Consider the following 21,664-nt stretch of genomic DNA (forward strand, 5'->3'; position numbering starts at 1 on the left):
CATGGAGTCAGGTATACGCAAGAGGACTACATCATTCTCTACAAGGATAAGTAAACTTGTCTGGTGGACATCTACAATAAAGTGTGTGTAACAGGGATGACATACTGCTGTCTGAGACAAAGAAGGAGCAGGTGTCTAATTTGAAGTAATGTCACCTTAGCCTGAACAAGCAAATAAGAGCACTACTGCAATTCTGCAAAGGAAACTCTGAGCCCACATTGGTGACATCCACTACAGACAATCATATCTCCTTCTTCACATATGTCTGCAACAGCAAAGGAAGCAGTCAGATCTGCTCAGAAGTGGTGGTCATAGACACCAGATATACAAGTGCTGCTGATATAGAAAACTTGATACTTGACAGAGTCAATAAAAGCATCACCCCTGTCCCCCATCAGAATAGCAGGACATCCCCAATACCTGACCCCTTCCCCTTATATGTAGGGAACAGGTCATCACTGCCATCTCAAAGTAATGGTGTACAGCATCCATGGGAGCCAATCACATCACAAGATGCATCCTACATGACCCCAAACATGAATCTGCAGCACCGTAAGGCACTGTAGTCAACCAAGCTTGAATACCGCCTTTGTCCCAGCCAAGTGGAGGACATCCACTGTCACCCATTTACACTAAGGTGGAGCATACACCAATCTGGCACATTATAAACCCATCAGTATAACTAGATTGATTTGCAAGGCCATGGAACAGTTTATCATGAACCTCATTAACAAGGATATTGGCAACCTCCACACACTTGATCACACATAGTTAGGCTTTTTCAAGGAGAGATCATGTCTGTTACATTTGGTTGACTTCTTTGACACAGTCACCAAAGCCATGGACAAGGGGAAGACAGTGCACATTGCCTACCTTGACCTGGACACCCTATACACCTCTTTACACCTTTTAAAGCAAAACCTGGATAACTGGATGGTTAACAGGACATACACCCTTGGGATACCTCCTATGTCCCTGTTGGACTGGGGCATTAGGTGCTGAATTGCATAAACATGGGCTAAACTCTGGGCTAGGCTTATGAGGGCCTCAGGGCCAATAGCCTAGTAACCTTGTATGATCATAGGTATACCATCTACGGCCTTGTGTGCTGTGATGGACTGTGTTGTTATGTGTTCATACTCATGACTGCCATCTACTATGGTATGTCCCTTATGGGCGATGTTAAAGTACCATGTCATACAGCCACCATTCAACAAATAGGTGAGTGGTACTACAAATGTGGATGCCAGTATTCCCCACTTGGACATAATAGTTATATGCTCTCAACTAGGCATCATCACATATGTTACCAGATGGGTAGCACACTGGTGCACTGACAGAATCCACCTAGTCAGCATAGGGGAAGCTACCTCAAGCAGTAGACCCATAACTATCATTGTAACTCAGTGTTCTGTGTGTGGGCCTTTGTTATGTGTGAGTTACTCATCTGAGGTGCAGGGCACAACCAGTGGGCTATGGGCTACAACATTTGCAAAAGACTGCATGCTTGTTGCTGTCACCAAATCCCCCTACTGATGTGGACATCCACCAAGAGGGTCTCATGCAGACACATGACTGGTGCCAGACCCATGGCCTCAGGCTGCATGCAATGAAATGCAGCATCATCCCCTTTGGGGAGAGTGATGTCCCCACATATTATCACAGTACTAACAACATCCCAAGCATCCAATCAGTCATGAGGGATTTGTGCACACAGGTTGATGACAACATGATATTTGACCACCATGTTGCTTCTGTTGTAAGGAAAGCCTTCTACATGGCCCACCTCATACGTAAGGGTATTTCATTCAGGGACATGGGGGGTCATAACATCCCTGTATTCCTCCCAAAAAAGGCCCATTATTGAGTATAATGCCCCTTTTGTCATTTACCTTGCAAAGCATCTGCAGCAGCTGGGGATACCACAGAGGTTCCATACTAGGGAATACCAGGGCCTGAAACATCTACCATACACAGATAGGCTACAAGCCCATCCCTCTACCCAGTTTCATACAAACTCCTCAGACGTGACCTCTGTCTAGCATACAAGGCAATCACAAACTCTACCTTGATGGGACTCCTGCACAATCGCAAGTCAAGCTCCACTCTAGTAACCCATGCACATGCCCTCAGCCTGGTCTGTCACATCAACAGAACTTGTTGACAGGTCAGATGTGTGTCCCACACACTCACCCAGCTGTGGAATTGACACCCTATACACATCAGGTGGAGTACCTCTTTAAACCTTTTAAAGAAAAACCTGGATAACTGGATAGTTAACAGGACATACACCCTTGGGATACCTCCTATGTCCCTGTTGGACTGGGGCATTAGGTGCTGAATTGCATAAACATGGGCTAAACTCTGGGCTAGGCTTATGAGGGCCTCAGGGCCAGTAGCCTAGTAACCTCATATCATCATAGGTATACCATCTAGGGCCTTGTGTGCTGTGATGGACTGTGTTGTTATGTGTTCACACTCACCACTGCCATCTACTATGGTATGTCCCCTATGGGCGATGTTAAAGTACCATGTCATACAGCCGCCATCCGACAAATAGGTAAGTGGTACTATAAGTGTATGGTGACAGTCCAGCAACATCTGTGTGATACAACTACAGGCAACACTGCAAACATCCTGTAGGGTATCCTCCCTGTAGGTGTCTCATATCCACAGTACAGATATTTGCAGAATGTGTACATGTGCCTGATATATGTGGACCCTCTGCCAGACAAATGTGGATGTCTGGTGAACAGTTGGACAGTACGTAATGGTTGTTCCCTGATTGTGGGGAACCTGACTGTCCTGCACCGACCTCTCAGAAAACAGTTATGGTACATAAATATCCGGTACGGTATTCATTCCCTTATATTGTATGCTTGAAATGTACACTCTTTTGTTGAGGCAGAGCCTGTGTCCCCCCACTACTACTAGCTATAACCTGCTGTCCTGCTGTAGGTAGTCAACAGGTAAGCTACCCATAGCTCTCAGGTGATGAGACACAGGTGTGGAGCAAGCAGTGGCCTAGCTAGAGTACATCAGGAACAGTCAGGGGCACCTGGACAATATCTGAGCTACGCCTGTGTAACATTTACAGACTGAGATGAGTTGACTGACAGTACATCATGTGATATGCAAGCTGTATCCACCATACCTACTGTCACTATTGTCTAATTAACAATCCAGTAGCATTCATACATGAGCTGACCATTGCTGGAGGGACTCAGAGGGCCAGAGCTGTGATCTATGTCATAGCAGACAAAGCCAAAAGGTAGGCCTGCAGGTGCTGGATAGCTGACTACAGCAGCATGTCATTCCAAGATATGTACTACAGACCTTGTGTTGTAATCCCTATTTCCCATGACTGCATCCTCCCATCTGCATCCCATTACATGGTGAATTCTATTACATACCTGGTATAGTTCTGTACTCCTTTATCTGCAGAACTCCTGTAGTATAATGCTTAGGAAAGAACAGTCTGTCTTCTTAAAGAAAATCATAGACCTGTTTGCCATAGCCAGCAGCTTGCCTTTTGTAAGTAATGCTCATGAACAGGCAATTGCCCGTGCACCAATCTGTGGCTCACATTTGCTAATTGCATCCAGAACAACTGGGTTGCATTTTCATTAGCCAAGGGCATGGCAGCACAGTGCCGGTGCTATAGTTAAGGCCTTTATGTATGCCTTGGCCCTATCCCTGGCCTGTGAGATGGACATTATTGAGGTGTGGGGACTACATTATCACAGAGGGTAGGTAAAAATGCTGTCCACTATTTGTATTTATGTGGTACATCCACAGTTTTGCATACTGTGTTTGGCCATTGTGAACAGACTTTCTGATTATGTGGCAGTTTACTGTTTAACAACGTGGGTTGAGGTCAGTAAGAGGACAGACAGATGAGAGAGTCATACGTCATTTGCATTAGAATATGCATGCTGCTGCAGTAGCTGCTGGTCTATCAGCTGTGTATGTTTGTAGGAGACGATTGTGACACATGTTCCTGTCCCTTGACCATCCCCCACCTCTTTATGTATGGATGTTGTGTGGATTCCCTGTTTTAGGTCGTTGGGAGGTATGGTAGGCCTGTAGCATATGTTGCAGGCTAAAACTGCTGCATTCTGCCCAGGAGTCATACTGGGGATTGTAAAACCATCGGGGGGACAGAAAGCTGTATATGTCAGTGAGGGAGCTGTTTCAGCTCTGTTATCATAGGATAGCCAGGGTTAGGGTATCCATAACAGTCCAAGTGAAGCATGTGTCCATGGTACATATGTTATGTAATAGTGCCATCCAGAGAGTGGTAGGCAACATTTAGGACACCTATACATATTTGTGAGGTTTGTCCCAGCCTACAGGCCTTTGATGTGCTACACTGGGTGGCAGCGACTGCAGTAGAATGTACTTGGCATGCAACAGACTGGAATGGAGGCCAGGACTGTAAGTAGGAAAATGTACAGCATGCTAGAAATGTAATGGATTGAGCTACTGAGTCCATATTATAGCAGGTGTATTTGCAAGACATATATGCATGCATATATTCTGTTACACAGGATTCACATGAACATGGGTGTTTGGATGAGTGTGATGTGTGACATTAAACTGTCTGTCATGCTTTTCTACTCTCAGTCTGTACTGATTTGGCAGTACTGCAGCACACAGACTAGGCTATGTGACAAACGTAGGTGGCACAACTGTGGACATTCTGCAACAGTCTGTGCATTTGTCAGCTCTAACTGATGTCCTATGCCTCATGTGCATCCATAAAAATTTATTTGGTTGTGTAGTGATTTGATATCTGCATCACAGTCCCAAGTATGTTGTCCTTTTTCCCATTATATGTTTATGGGAACACCTGTCATACTTCAGAGCTGAGTAGCCCAGTGGGCGAATGTGTGATTATTTTTGCTGATGCGCATCACTGGCAATCAGGATAGGTTTCTGGAAACACCTGCAAGTTTTCAGAGCTGCATGGCCTAGTGGGCTAATGCACCATGCTGTAATAGACAGGATCCTGGTCTTTGAAGCTTGGCACTGGTCATTATTTTGCTGATGTGCATAACAGTGCCAGAAACAGATAAGGTGAGTAGCTCTGCTTAAACCTGTGTGAATTCCAAAAAAAAAAAGATGTATGGAGTGATTTTTTTTTGGGGGGGCAGATGTACATTTTTTTATGGTGAGAGTGGAATGTTGGGGAAGGGTTATAGGTACATTTGGGGAGGTAAGTTGGGTAAGAGAGGTTGCATTTACAAACAGACAAGACAGACGAGACAGCAGACAGGGGCCGGCCGTGTATGATACTTGAGGGGGGTAAACACCTTGGACAGGGAGGGTGTTGTGGAATCAGAGAGCCATGTGCCCCCAGATGGCAGCAATGAGACTGAGCTAATCACCCATGGGCAGTTACCACGGTCCTTCACTGCCCAGAAGGTGGCTGTGCTGAGGGCTGGGTGCTGTGGCCAGCCTTCCCTCAAGGTTGGTCAGTCTGCTTTCAATCTGCTTTCAATCTGGCACAGCCAATTGTCGAAACCTCAGTGAACAATCCTGCACACCATCCCTGGTAGCAGTCACTGGGTGACAACTCCGTCTCCACGCCTGCTTCTAGGGGAGGATGTGCCCCGTCCCCTGAGGCGGTTCCACCAGTAGGTGGTACAGGACTAGCAGAGGGGGCAGCACCAGGTTGGGTTCCAGATATGCTGGGACCCAGTGCCCTGGCCAGTTGAGGAAGGGTAGGTTGATCCACAAGAACCAGGGTACACAGTCATGCTATGGTGTTGAGGTTTTTTTCGAAGTGTATAGGTTAGTAATGAACAGAACATTTAAACGTTAGTTATATATAACAGCATGCGAGGTTGTTGCAAATAATCCAATAAGATAACATTGCATAGCATATGGAACACAACAGTGAATGGGATAACAGTCAGTATTGTAACAGCATGCCAGTAATATTTATGGCAAAAGGCCAGCAACATTTATTTATTTATATACATTTGATAACCAGGTTGTGTCCAATTGGGCCAGAAGCCCATTTTCAGTGGAGATCCGAGGAGAAAAGTTCCAAGGAAGATCACATAATTATACATTTGTATATATGACAATTACAATAGGAGTTCAAACGCAAGTTTCTTAATGTATCTAAAAGTGTATAACAATTGCAGTACAATAAGCTTATTCTATTCATACAGACAAAGCAAAAATATGTATTTTTTTTCAGGATAAAAATATCACAAACTGAAGCTAAGAAGGCTCAATTGTCAAGAAATATTGACAATGGGTGGTGGAGAGAATGAAGTTGGACAGTAAGGGGTTAAATTGGTTAGCCTGGTGGAGAAAATGAGCAAAGCCTACGTTTGGTGAAATATTCCTTTAGGGACTGTTTAAATTAATGTGTATCATCGATGGACATAATATGCTGAGGTAGAGAATTCCAGTGTTTGGCAATGATATGTGAGTATAAGGAGACGCTGTGAGAGTTTTGGGTTTTGTTAACCTTCAACAATACTTTATCAGCAGACCTAAGAGAACATAGGTAATTCAACAAGGTATGTTAGTATGCAACCACTGTAATATATAACAATAATAAAACACAAGGCCCAACATAACATTTTGAGAACAACATATGTTAAAAGTAAACCATACACAATGTATAACAATAATAAATTGTGATGCAGATAAGGGGTGTGGGGAGAGAGAAAGGCATGCCATTACTACCATTATAGGCTATATTGTTTGCAACACTACTCTTCTATACTCAACAGGTCTGACCTTACTTTATGTCTACAAGTTCCCTAATAGCTTCTATAGCATGTACATACCTCTCAAGCTATCCACATGGGACAGTATGGGCCAAGCTGTAACACCTGCAGGTACACAACTACATGGGACTATTACATGTCAGTGGAACATATATGACTACCAAGGTGTACTGTGGAGTGATGTAGTGTGACTGTGCTATTGACATAGATCAACAGGATGTTAAATCTGTGTTCAAGGGATTTGGCAACACTGATCACAGTCCATGACAGTGTGACACTTGAGAGACATGCATCGTGCATAGTACAGAAAGTTAAGGTTTATCATGCCGTTCTTGGCAGGCATGGCATTAGAGTATCAGCAGACATTCACAGATGCGCCAGGCATATAGCTTTTATTAACTTGTATAAGTAGTGTACTTGTTGATGTTTTATTTACTGAAGTCTTATCACCATGATGAGCAATGCTGTTAACACTCTGGTACATCTGGACACACAAATTATTAACCCATTCAAACAGCTCTTTGACATTTTATACAATTGCACTTCTCAGTACCCACACCATACCCAGAATTACTTATTTTTGCAGTTCATAAGGATTTACTTTTATCAGTAACACATTTAGATATGTTTGAAGATTTATTTTATTGGCCCAGTTACTCCTACTACAATTGGAACTATCTGTGCATCCTTGTTCCACATTGCTCTAATTCTGTTTGCAAGTCTTTATATTCCCTTTTTCTCTTTTTCTACAATATCCGATCTGTTTGCTTCTACCTTTCTAACTGCTGGTATGGGATGATCCCATGTAAGTCACAAGTAACCAGGGCGCAAAGAACCAATTACAAAAAAGCTGGTGTGTTATAGGTTTACCTTCATATCGTTGATCACATATGATCGACCGACCACATCGTCGACCCGTTTCCACGAAATCAAATCCGCAAAACTTCTAAAATGTCAAATTAATGTCGAATTTTGACATTTCCGGCCGCACCACACCTCTACACCAATGCCACCACGGGTCAAAAGGAGATGAGATTTAGCTGTTCACATATGTGGTTTTCGTCGTTTGGGACGTTTGCACTTCGGTGTTCGCAGAAGCGGGGTCAACCTTTTTGAGATCGCCATTATGAAGGTAAACCATGTTATAATATTCAAACCACAAACTAGTGTGATTATATAACTTGGAAAAAACTTCAAAGCAGTATTCACGATGAACAAAGCCAAGTCCACCAAATAAAACGATATTTTATTGACAAATTAAAAGACAAACCACGTGTACATCAACCATCACACAATGTTTGTCTTTTAATTTGTCAATAAAATATCGTTTTATTTGGTGGACTTGGTGGACTTGGCTTTGTTCATCGCGAATACTGCTTTGAAGTTTTTTCTGGGTTGCATTTGACAGTATTATCCACGTATTTGGTTGTTCTTGATTATATAACTTGAACAGCTGTTTATTAAATTTAAATACAAACATGTTTATTTAAATTTAATAAACAGTTGGTCAAGTTTGGTTAAAGTGTGGATTGTTATATAATTATTGTTAAATATTCTTGCTATGTAATCTTATTATATAATCAAACTAGTTCATGGTTTGAATGAGGTCTCACATCAGCATGCCAGTCTTTTTTTGTAATTGATCCCATGTAATCATTACTTCATCATTTTCAGCAATCCATTGCGGTTCATGTTTCCAGTGTCTCTCAGGTGCCTCTGTGTTGTAATGTTTACAAAATCTGCAGTGTAGCAACCTTGCCACATTCTTCTGTCTTTCAGTATATTTGTGCATCTGCCAGAACTCAAATGGACTTACATGCAGTATTTGATATTACAGAATGTATACCACATCACAATAATACTTTAATTGAATGAAAAGCAATAGTTTTGGTTCACTATTCTTCCACAAGGCTAAGAAAGGACTGTGATTATAGGAATAGTAGCTCAGTTTTTAAGTGCATACTCACTTCTGAATGTCTGTGACATGCTGTGAAGCTGTTCTGTATTGATTTTAACAGGTTTGAACTTGCTGCTTGCATGCCTCCCACCTACTTCCCCTCTTAACTTCCTTGTACTGGTTTTATAGGAATACTTTCAATGAACGTCTTCTATAAGAAAATAAAAAAAATGAGTTATCACTTTCTTATTGCTGAATGTTTCATATGCATTTCTTAATAGTTTTCACATAACTTATTTACATAGTAAGTTAAAAGATGAACTATAGTGACAAACTTTAAATGGTGTGGTCCGGGCATATGCATTTTTCTTGCTGATAAAGGACTGAATGAAGTATATTTCCATGAGCATATTACATTATGTGGAATATCCGAAACTCCAGAATGAAAATGTAAGAAGATACTTAGTCTTAAATATAATTGTAAGACATTGATTAAAAGTTTACTGTTTCTCATTGTAACAATGTGAACATGCAAAACAAAAAATAATGAAATGCAATTGCGTCTTCAAAATGTTCCCTAGGCCTGCCTGAGTATGTTCAAATATTCATCTGTCATTCTTGCACAAATATGATGCTGTTTTAAGCAACTGCCTTGGTGGCCTATCTCAAATTAAAAAAAAAAAATTCTATAGTTAGTACAGATTACAGTTTAAATTTAAAGGATGCCAAAGAGCCAGGACTTTCTGGTGTAAGACCTACAAGAACACCTGCTAGTTGTCATATATACAAGTCAATGATCCTGTTTCTGTAGCTTCCCATGAACCTGAATTAGATAAAGTGGGTAATCAGAGAAAGAAAGAAAGAAAACAGAGTGAATGCAACCAATTCCCTACTTCATAGCTCTCAAGTATCCCACATTATGAGGTTTATCACCCATTTTGAAAGTCAAACTTCTCACCATGCCTCATGGATATAGACATTTTCTATACTAACCAATAAAGTTTAAGAACATGGACTTGTAATGCCTATGATGCTCTATAACCTACACACAATAATTTATTGCCACCAATGATGTCACTGTATTTTACTCTTTCACGCTTAACTCTTGACTCATATTACATATTGTGGACACTTGTCATACATTGTGTCTCATATTTTGTTAAAAAATATTTGGATGAGAAAGTTATCACCAAAATGAAACAGATTTTTGTTGGGAAAGTTTAGTACAGTGTATTTCATTATAAATTTCAAAATATTTCTAAAACATTTTTATTTTACACTTATGCAAATGAGACATCTTCTCATATGTAAAAATAATCCTGATTTTCTAAAATGATTATTTATTTCTGTGTAATAATGGAACGCTTGTCAATGTGGAAACAGATCATATGCCAGAGCCATTACATAAAAGGCATTAAGGGTGGGCTTCATGGAAATATATCTTTATTTCACTGCACATCCTGTACAATAAGATATAACATTTAGTATAGTTCTCAGTTCATAGCACCACTTGCATATGCAATTAAAGCTTAATAAGTTCTCCCTGACGGTATAGCAGTTCTGCTATCTGGTTTTATAATCTAAGCAATATGTAATGATATGGGAATATGTGTGTTAATACCAAAACTAAAAGCAAAATCAAACCAAGAATGAAAATCACTTGGCACCACAGGACCCAGAAGCACGTAAACAAAGGCTTTCAAAATAAGCAGATGAAGAAATCAAACAGCTGCTAGGTCTCCAAAAAGATCCATTAATGTAACCAGGCAAGGTAAAAATCCACAATATCTTTCAAGCGCTTTCACTCGACCACATGCGAGCTTTCTCAGGGCAAACAACATTGCTGGAAGTTCATTCACATTAAATACTTCCAGAATCATCACATGACTTTCTGTGAACCTTTACCAACAGGAAAATCACCATATAAGGAAATTCTAAAATACATTCTTATTATCATTAAAAATAATTCATTTTCTAAAAATAATTCATTTTCTAAAAATGTCTTGGCGACTGAATAGCATAATGAACTTAAAATTGAATACAAACTATTAAAATGTGTCATAAAACAATTCTGTAAAATGTTTTTATAGTTTTATAATACAAATGAATGCAGTAACCCCTTTTAACCATCGGGGGTGAAATCAAAACTCCAATTTAAAACCTAGAGTTACTAACTGGCATTGTAAAACATTTCTTATCTGAGGTGCCAATGTTTAACATTTCATATATCATATTATAAAATCTTATGGATTCAAAAGTGAATAAAACAATAGATGTCATGTACTGCTAAACTGTGTTATAGACGAGCTTGTCTCAATTTCAAAACACTAGTGATGTTGAGGGTGTCATTCAGACCTGGATATATAGTAGCATCTAACCGGAGCTGCCAAAATAGCTCACGGTATTCTAATTTTGACTCCCAACTACCCCCTCTTATATCCGGTTGTACCTGTTCCAACACCATAAACTTTATGTCCATGTCCTTACACGTCAAGGAGTATTTATAAACGGCATTACTTTCCTTCCTTACATTGATGTCATTGAAGTGTCCGTAAACCCTTCTCCTAAACACCCTTTTGGTTTTCCCAATGTAAAAAGCATGGCACTTAACACAGCAACCAAGATAGACCACACCCTTGGATCCACAGTTAAAATGTTTGTTGGAACGGAACTTAAATCTTCTAGATGGAAGGTAGTTGGACCCCTTATTTAGCATAGTGTGACATTGCTTGCACATCCCACAGGGATAAGTGCCTAATTTCTTTCTATTGTGATTCTGTGGATCCTCTAACCTAATATCTAAAAGTTCTTTCAAATTCCTGCCCCTTTTCCTAACAAAAGAGGGGTAACTGGGCATAGAATTCTTAAGATCTTCCTGAAGTCTGAGAATGGGCCAATATTTCTTGATAATCTTCTCGATTTGATCTGAGTTGCTGGAGAAAGTGTGTATAAAACTATTTTTTCCTTGTAAAATGTGTTTTGAAGGGTTTGGGGACATCTCATTAACCCCCACCCCCAATAAAGGAGGATATTTATTTGCCCTCTTCTCAGAAATTTCTACAACTAGTGCTTCTACCAGGGCTCCCGGATATTGTTTGTCCATAAAGAATTCCTTTAAAATGGAAACTTCCTCATTGAAAAGTTCGTCCGTGCTGGACATTCGTGAAGCCCTAATTAGTTGACCCTTCACTATCGCCTTCTTTTGATAGAAGGGATGTCCACTGTGGTAATTCAGGAATGCATTTGAAAAAGTGCTTTTCCTGTAAATCTTAGACTGAAGACAACTATTTGAATAATCCTTCACTAGTGAAATGTCCAAATAATCGAGTTGGTGTTTACTGATATTATAAGTAAAACTAAAAAATGCGGTCGTCCTGTTGATGTAATCTATGAATTCCATTAAACTTCGTTCGTTTCTCATCCACATAAAGGAGATATTGTCCAGAAATCTTCTATAGTATAAGATGTCCTGATACCATGTACTGGTAAAAATATTTTTTTTTTCCCATTGGTATAATACCAGATTTGCGTACATGGAGGCACAAGAGGCACCCATTGCCACACCTTTTTTCTGACGATAAAATTCCCCCTTAAAATGAATGAAGTTATTTTCTAGAACTAATTCCATAAATTCCAGAATTAAATTAGTAAACTTGGCCCCCAGTTGGACTTCATTAGATAAGTAAGTTCCTAACCACTCCAGGCCTGTGTTTGTGGAATACTAGGAAATAAGTTGACCACATCCACAGTGACCATAAACATTTCAGGTAAAAATAAACTCTGATCCACTCCTTTGAGGTAGTCCCATGAATCCTTACATATGTGTTTAATTTTCTCTACATGTTGTTTTAAGGAGAAATCGATACATTTGGCTAAGGGTTCTGTGACACTTCCACCCCCTGAAACTATAGGTCTAAATTTCAGGGGGTTCAAGTTCTTATGTGTCTTTGGAATTCCAAAAATCTGGGCAACCTTGGGTTTTTTTTACTAATAAATAGTTATATAACTTTTCATTAATGGCATTTTGCATTAAATGGTCATATAGTGAATAATTTATTTTAGCTTGAGCTATATTGATCTCATTTCTTGAGACAAGTTCATATTGTTCAGTATCCTGTAACACAGTGTGCAAGGCAGCCTCATAGTCCCAGGTGTACATCAAGACAGCACCTCCCCCCTTGTCCGGTTTCATAACCCTACACCCCTCCATTTTGAGCTTTTTAATTAAGGTCAACTCATCCTCAGTAATATTGTCAGTTGTTTTAAAATAATCTTTCTCCTTAAGTTTCCTAATGTCAGTCTCAACCAACTCCTCAAAAATTTTAATGGTGGGGTGGACAGGCGGGTTGAAGGTACTTTTTCTTGTAAGAGTCTTTTCAAAGTTTAATTTATCTTTAAACAATAAGTTAAAATTGAGCTGCCTCATGAAAAGCTTTAAATCAATCAAGGTTGCAACCGTGGGGGAAGGCCTAAGGGGAACATAATGAAAACACTTGGAAAATAAACTAAACAAATTGTCTGTTATTGATAGATCGGTGTAATTAAAAATAGTAAAATTGTCTTTCCTATGTTTAATTTGTTTCCCTTGAAATAATGTTGTACTATTATCCTCATTCACTGTAGTTCTTGAAATTAGTTTGTCGGGTGATTCCAACTGTTGTATTGTTCCCTTCGCCCCCTCCCTCTCTTCTGGGGTAATGAAAATCCTGGGTAGTTACATTCCTATTCTTCTGTGCTATTCTCTCACTTCTTCTGAGATTGTCATTTCCTTCACTTGTAGGTTCCCCTTGCCTATTACTTTATCCCCTTTCATAAAAGACATTTTCAGTAGTGTTGTTGTTGTTGTCATTTGTATTATAAAACTATAAAAACATTTTACAGAATTGTTTTATGACACATTTTAATAGTTTGTATTCAATTTTAAGTTCATTATGCTATTCAGTCGCCAAGATAATTTTAGAAAATTAATTATTTTTAGAAAATGAATTATTTTTAATGATAATAAGAATGTATTTTAGAATTTCCTTATATGGTGATTTTCCTGTTGATAAAGGTTCACAGGAAGTCATGTGATGATTCTGGAAGTATTTAATGTGAATGAACTTCCAGCAATGTTGTTTGCCTTGAGAAAGCTCGCATGTGGTCGAGTGAAAGCGCTTGGAAGATATTGTGGATTTTTACTTTGCCTGGTTACATTAAAGGATCTTTTTGGAGACCTAGCAGCTGTTTGATTTCTTCATCTGCTTATTTTGAAAGCCTTTGTTTACGTGCTTCCGGGTCCTGTGGTGCCAAGTGATTTTCATTCTTGATATGTGTGTTAATGTTACACAAGAAGCAGATTCTCTATGTAAAGTGTGGAAGGGATTTATCTTCCCTTCAGGCTATATACACTGCAGAGATCATTGTCCAAGGTCTTTCACAGCTTGCTCTTTGCTTGAGACCCTTTGTCCCATCTCTCATAATTTTACAACTATATGCTGTTTGTCAAGGCCCCTCACCTCCAGTAATATCCAGATTAGCTATTGGTATCAAAGATGTCCTTCTACTTGTGTTTATATTAAAATACGTGATCATTATGATTCAGTCCCATAGCACAGACAAATAAAGTTCTGGCTGTACCTCAGACAGCCTGTGTTTGACTGATGGCATGCTTCCTAGAGGGAATAGTTGGGGAGGATGGAAGCATAGGTGTGAACAACCAATGCGAGCTCTCCCATCCCGGAAGGATAGCTGCAGATTGTCTCACTGCATTGGTATTGTGAATGAAAGTGTATTGCTGACATTATTTTGGGGGTTGTGCATGTTAGGATGCATGCATATACCACTCCAGGCAGCAATGATGAGTCTTGCATGCAGGCAGCCAAGGGTTTGGGGATAGGACATTCCACAGGATCTGCAGACTGGCTGGTTCCTTAATCTGACTCTCACCTCCACCACAGAATGAGCAGGCCAGAGGGCTGTCACCCCAATGGAAGAATGAATGGGTCAACTGAGTGCAGGATGCAGCAGTTGTTGGAAATTTGATATCTGATGCTTCCTTTCCTAAAAAGAGCTTGTATATCTGTGAGCTCTTGATCCCAATATTGCTAGGGACTAGCTTGTAGAAGCCTGAGCATTACTTTATGAACATGTAAAACAAGTACAAATGTTTAATAATATGAGCACTCTTTAGAATTCCCTTTTTTTGGATTTGAAATATTTTATTTTATTTATTTATTTTACATTTGTTGACCGGGCTAGTCTAACTGGATGCATGTCCATTTTCAGCAGAGGCCCGGGGAGTTAAGCTCCAGTTGAAAAGATTAACAAAAAGATGAACATAAAATGGTTAACATAAAAATGCATGTACAAAAAGTAATAGCAGATTATTACATAACATTTCAATAGTTGGATACAAAAATTATTACAGAACATTAGATACATTTGCTAGAAACTCTATTCTCAAGGAAGAAAACATTTTTTTTTATAGCGTAAGGAACAGATATGGATTAGTCCATGAAAGTAAAAGTAATGGCTTGAGAAATACTGGGTCAGCAGTGCTGATGATATGAAGTATGAAGAAATATAAATTAAACTTTTCCAGTACAATGGCCACTGTTGCATTTTCCAAATTTGCTGGTTACTTGCATGTTATATTGTAACAGCATAACTGTGCAGTGCAATAAACATGTCATCTGGAATGTCATCACTTCCTGTAACCAGCAGGGTTTCAAGGCCCTATTTAATGTTACTTGAATGTCTGCTTATAGATCAGAGAAAATACCATTATGTGGATGTTATGAATCTTCTGATATAGTTAATCTGTATATTCTTGCCATGTCTTCCTAATATATCCTTCTTCTCATAATTCCCTCCCATATTTGTTACCTATTACATCCATGTTTACCTGGAAATTTCCATTAGTCTCAAAAATGTTGAAAAGATCTCTCATCTTTCCCATCTTCTTCCATCTTTTTGTTCTACTTATTCAAATATGTCTCCTCACGTCTTCTTGCTTTTTTCTGAAACTGAATTTCCTTTGAAGTATTTTCTCATTTTTGTTATTTTTTATTCTTCTGTTTTCTGCAACCACTTTGAAAGCCCCCTTAAACAGATACTTGATGTCTTTATTTACTTTTCCTTTGAAATGTTTTTGTTGACACCTCTTGGACGACATCACAAATTACTCTTCATAATTCTTCAAGCTCTCTATCCACTAGGTTCAATCACTTACAGGTCCATAGATAAGTACTCAGCTAGCTGTCCCTTCAAGCCATTTTAAGCCTAGTCAGTTTCCCTTTTTGTTCTTAAAATAACCTATCCCATTTGGTTATAGACTGGCTTTACCCATCCCATGGTCGATAACATACATTACTGCCAATGAGAATAACTGGGATCATACCAAAGATGCTTGAGGGTACTCATGCATGGAATAAATCATTTAGACGCTACCTCTGCTCATTAGTAGTACAGGGGACAGTCCTGGAATAAATTTTCTCTTTTCCATCCATAGATTTAAGATGCAGTTGAAAATGGGCAGGGAAGAACTTTGTTTTATGTGGATGTGGAATATGTTCCACAGCAACAGTATTGTCCACAAGATATACCTAACCCTCCAGACCAATGTGTTGATGTGGCAGAAGATGTTTTGATCCCTCAATCAAGTATTTCTGATGCCATTTACTTACTGATGTGCAGTAAATCCAGCAGTGTTAGGTCGGACAATGCCTTGTGTAACAGATACAGGTAACCTCTTAGTAGTCTGTAGGATACCAAGTATAGTGACAGGGCTTTTACCATGTAGGACATGCTGTTTAGGCCTTATATACTTTTAGTAAGATATCTCTGTGGGCGATCAAATTGTCGCATGTGTCTGGACAGATACATGCCAAAAGAGGTGTTCTATTCAATGATTCAGTGATTGGCCTCCAGTTGTTGCATGTGTCTGGACAGATACATGCCAAAAGAGGCGTTCTATTCAATGATTCAATGATTGCCCTCCAGTTGTTGCATGTGTCTGGACAGATACATGCCAGAAGAGGTGTTCTATTCAACGATTCAATGATTGGCCTCCAGTTGTTGCATGTGTCTGGACAGATACATGCCAAAAGAGGTGTTCTATTCAATGATTCAATGATTGGCCTCCAGTTGTTGCATGTGTCTGGACAGATACATGCCGAAAGAGGTGTTCTATTCAATGATTCAATGACTGGCCTCCAGTTGTTGCATGTGTCTGGACAGATACATGCCAGAAGAGGTGTTCTATTCAATGATTGGCCTAATAAGGACTGAGTACAGGAGGACAATGACATCCCTTGATTTGGACACAATTCCTTTGTTTATAAGTTTTGCAATATATAAAGACTTTCTTTCAATAAGACACATGTTGGTCAAAATATAGTTCACTGTCCACATAAGTTCCAAAATCCCTAACAACTGGGTCAGCTCTTATGGGTGTATTGTCAATGTGGTAGTTCCCTGAGGTAGATGACTTTCCAAAGGATAAAGTAATGCAATTTCTGGCATTTAATTTCAGTCCATGATTTTGAAATCAGTTGTTTATTTTTGACAAACCTTCTAGTAAGATAGACAAATAATTTGGGGGTTCAATCACTGCTCCTCACTTGCAGTCATCTGCAAACATAGTCAGCCAGTGCACTTTAGTTTTGGCTTTTATTTCAGAAAAGCATATGCCAAATAGGAGAGGGACCAGCACAGAATCATCTCTTTGTGGAGGCAAATTCCCCTATTTTGATGATCTGCATCCCATCTGAGTCAGTTGTTAATCCAGCAGATGGTATGGTGTTTATTCCCAGTTTGTTTAGCTTTTCTACTATGCCTGAGTGGGGAACTGTGTGAAAACTTTGGCCAGGTCAAGGTATGCGGTGTGCACCATTTTGCCTTCATCCATTGCTTTGGTGATCTTTTAAAAAAATCCACCAGGTTGAATAAGCATGACCTGCTCTTGTCAAATGCAAATTGAGACAGGTCCAGTGATTGGAGATTCCCTATATCCTGATTGATTAATTCCATGATAAGTCTTTCCATGGCTTTACATATGAGATTGGTAAGACTTATAGGCCTCTAATTACCTGGATCTGGGGAAGGTCCTCTCTTATAACTTAAATATGTTGTTCCCTCTAGAGCTTATTCAGTTGGCAGATTGTTGCGCTCATATGTATTTGGCTTCAAGGCTTTGTTTTGTTTTTCTTTAATTTGATGCCAGACTTTGCAATGAGAAAGAAATTATCTGAATGCCAGTCAGCTGCAGACCATGTTTTTGCAGACCTGACTCTATAAAGATCTTTGATATCTGACTGATGATACATAGGTATTTTGATTTTAGTATTAACCATCTGATGATGTCCAAGTGTAAAGCCATCTCTTAGACAGTTCAAAAATAATTTTTTGCTATAACCACTGAATTATCTTGGAAGAATGCTTCGTTATTTTTGACTCTACGGCCAGACTTGCCCAGTATTCCAGCTGTTCTTTGAATACCAACCTTAGAGTTCCCCTCACCATTGATAAATGTAATATTTTTGGTATTATTTTCAGAAGATGTTACAAACTTTCATAAAATTTGGCCACCTCCTCCTCTTTTCCATCTGCAGTTGGAAAATGAACTAGTATTATTGTAACATCAAATGGCTTATCCTTACTTTGGTTGACATACTTCAATCGCTTACCTTGGTTCATATTTTTTACTTTCCATGTTGTACCTCTCAACTGTCATTGATTTTTAGGGACATCCCTGATTTTGACTCAGATTTTAGCTCTGTCTTAATCCCTCCTAAAACTATTGACTTTTGGAGGAAATGTAATGAATTACACTCAATGAATAATGACATTAATTACGGACGTGACCCCCAGTGTAATTTTTTTTTTTATTGCAGTGGATTTTCTTTCATCTCTGAGCACTTCAACAGATAAACATTTTCTTGCCTTTAATCCCTCCATGCTATAATCCCTATAATCCCTCCATGCTATAATCCCTAATGCTGTAGTTACTTGTCCTCTGTTCTTCACTAGTAATATGGTAGGTACCTTCAGAGCCAAGTATCTCTTCTTCTGATGACATTTCGGGGTGTCTCCACTTGCTTGTTTTTCTATGTGGTTTCCATGGCATTTGTACTTGAGTGCCTTGCTATTATTTTTCTCCAGTGGACCCACAATTAGTCAAATATCTCTGCCATCACCTGCCAGTCTTCAGAAGTCTTAGGTGTTATAGTTCATAGCTTCACTGAGATATACCTCAGAAACTGGCCACCTTTAAATGCCTATTTCTCCTAACTATATTTTTGTCCAAATCAAATGGTAGATGTCATACATGTTTATGGAACCTTGCATAAGAATTAATCCCATTTGGTCTTCATTACATAATAGCTTTAATATTAAAGTCTGCTAAAAGACTAATGGAAGTTATTTAACTACCTTCTTAACACATCCATAGCTAATGTTGATTTGATTAGATTAGCATGGGCAAAGTTTGCCATACTTTAATGAGTAAGCAAACTATCTCAGTTAAATTGTGCGTGACTTGTTATGAAAAGGGTTTCTCATTACAATAACATTATATTACCATTACCATGCAATGTTGCTTGGCCTCCCTTTCTTGCTGACAGTGCATTTATGAATCAGACACACCATGCACATGGTCACTTGTTACATATAATTGCATAATACAGTGCAGAATGTTTTTGTAAAGGTCAGTTTTATGAAAATGAGCATCATGGTCATTATGGCAGTACTACTCATGCTGCTGGCACTGCAGTTCCACAGCTGTAATGTGTCCACACTGCACTGCAGAGACATGCAGCTATAGAGGATTCCCCTAGTAAAGCATATGGGATTTGGATCTTCCAGTGTAATGCAATGTGTTAAGCATATGCACCTAGAGAGAACATTGTGAGTATACTTAACAAGGGTGAGCTCATCCAAAGTAATAGCATCTGACCTGTGCTAGTAATGCAGACGTGAAGGCAGAGTTCTGACTATACTGCAATAGTGTGAACTAATGCAGTGAAATAGGTAATGGGATCAGAATACCACAGCACAACTTCAGGGAATGATCTGATTGGATGACACAGGCGAGTTCATGCCATATAAGGGAACTGCACTGAACTAACAGTGCATCACTGGAAAATATGCTGTACGTAGGCAGTATAGTGTGCTCCTTTTTACACTGTGGTCGTACCAGACTGCACTACCACTCAGAAGCAACTTTATCTCAAAAGCACTCAGACAAGTACACATCTAAAGTAAATCATGGTAATATATCAGAATACAGTGGTCACAATAAACAAGCAACAGGGACTGCTGATTGATATCACTATGTCACCTTTTCAGGGGCAATGACCTCATATGTCTTCTCATTTTGCCCTGAAAAGATCCCATCTGATTAAGTTGGTGGGAACCCAGGTGGATGTAAAAAAATCCCACAGAACCTAGTGAAAAGAATAGTGGAAGGTCCCCAATGTCCTGGCCGAATTTCCCCATGTAGTATAAATATCAGCTCAGGTCTCCCCAGAAAATAGGCTACTAGCCTAGTGGGACTAACCTAGTTAATAAAGGGTAGATAAATAATTAAATCAATCAATATGTAAATGAAACATGATTACATACATTTTAGATAATGTATACTAACTGAATTTTTACATGTATTTGGTGAAAAAAGTGGAAATCTAGGTGCACTGGTGAGTATAAATATCAAATAATTTGCTAATAAAGACATAGTCATTCCTCTTAGACTGCATTTGAATTTTAGTAGGTAGAATTAGGCACTAAGGCATTCCTGAAATTAAAGTAGTCTGAGTGGAATTTATAATATGAGCAAGAAAATTCCAGATCTTACAACTAAGTGCACAAAATATATTTTCACAACTACTAAACTTACTGAGAAGGCTGAAGAAATAAGGGGCACTAAGGAAGATGAAGAAAGAAAAATGTTGTCTCAGATAACGCTGAGAGAATTAGCAAGAGACACACATAACCACAGAGATAGTACCTTGTAAAACTTTGAACGTAGACAGCAATTACTCCACTTACTCCATAGGTGGATGTATAGCTTCTAAACTTTAGATTTTATTCTCTTTCTTGAGTTATGCACTGATGTTAAAATCCATTATTTTGAAAAATTTTTTACATAAGGCAAGACATATGTGGTCAAGTTTATATTTTTGGTGTAAATCATTTTTATTAAAACTTTTTCAACACAAGAAACCAAATCAACGAAAAATTCTAAAAACACTAAAAATCAAGCATACAGATTTCACTACCCATCTACCTGAACCTGAAAGATTAGTAAAAGTAAATGCACCTTGCTAATGCCATTCTGCTATGTACACATTTTGCAGCTTATAATATGTTATTAATAAATGGAAAAATTGCAATTCCAGAGAATCAAAACACTTCCCTTCAACTCTAGTTTTTCTTGGCATCAGGGAGCAACTTTAACATCTACGTATTCTTTGCAATAATTTCATATTCAGTTCTCATACATGTTAAAGGTTTGTCTGAAGAATGACTGTGTCCTTTTGCTATTGTAGATTTGTAGATATGACGTATTTCTTCATTTGCCCAGTTATTGTATCACTTCTGACCCTCATACCACAGTAGATTTCTGACCAGTTCACCAGCCTTTGAAATGTGCGACTCCATTTCGTTGTTGCACATCACTACCATCAGAGTTTTGTCCTCAAACTTTCCCAAAATGTGTACAATTCCTGCCTTGTGCAGTCCATACCTCTGACATTTAAAATGAGGTAAACTGCCCAATCTGAGAAATCGGATAGTTATTAGGTACCATAAATTTATAATCCTCAGTTGATGGTTATATACATAAAGTCATTTCCTCAATGAAATGTACTTGTCCCATAGTCTGTGCCACTGCTCTTTGTGTTCATTTTAAAGGCATCTTCTCTTTAGCTGTTTTATAGACAATTTCTTGTTCTCAACTCCTTGTGACTAGTACTTCCCCTTCCTTTTTGCCACACTTCCCATATATCCAGTTGTGTGATATGTTTTTTTTTTCTTT

The sequence above is a fragment of the Protopterus annectens genome, chromosome 11.part0, assembly GCF_019279795.1.
Source record: "Protopterus annectens isolate FY-2018-M chromosome 11.part0, PAN1.0, whole genome shotgun sequence".
NCBI lineage: Eukaryota > Metazoa > Chordata > Ceratodontiformes > Protopteridae > Protopterus > Protopterus annectens.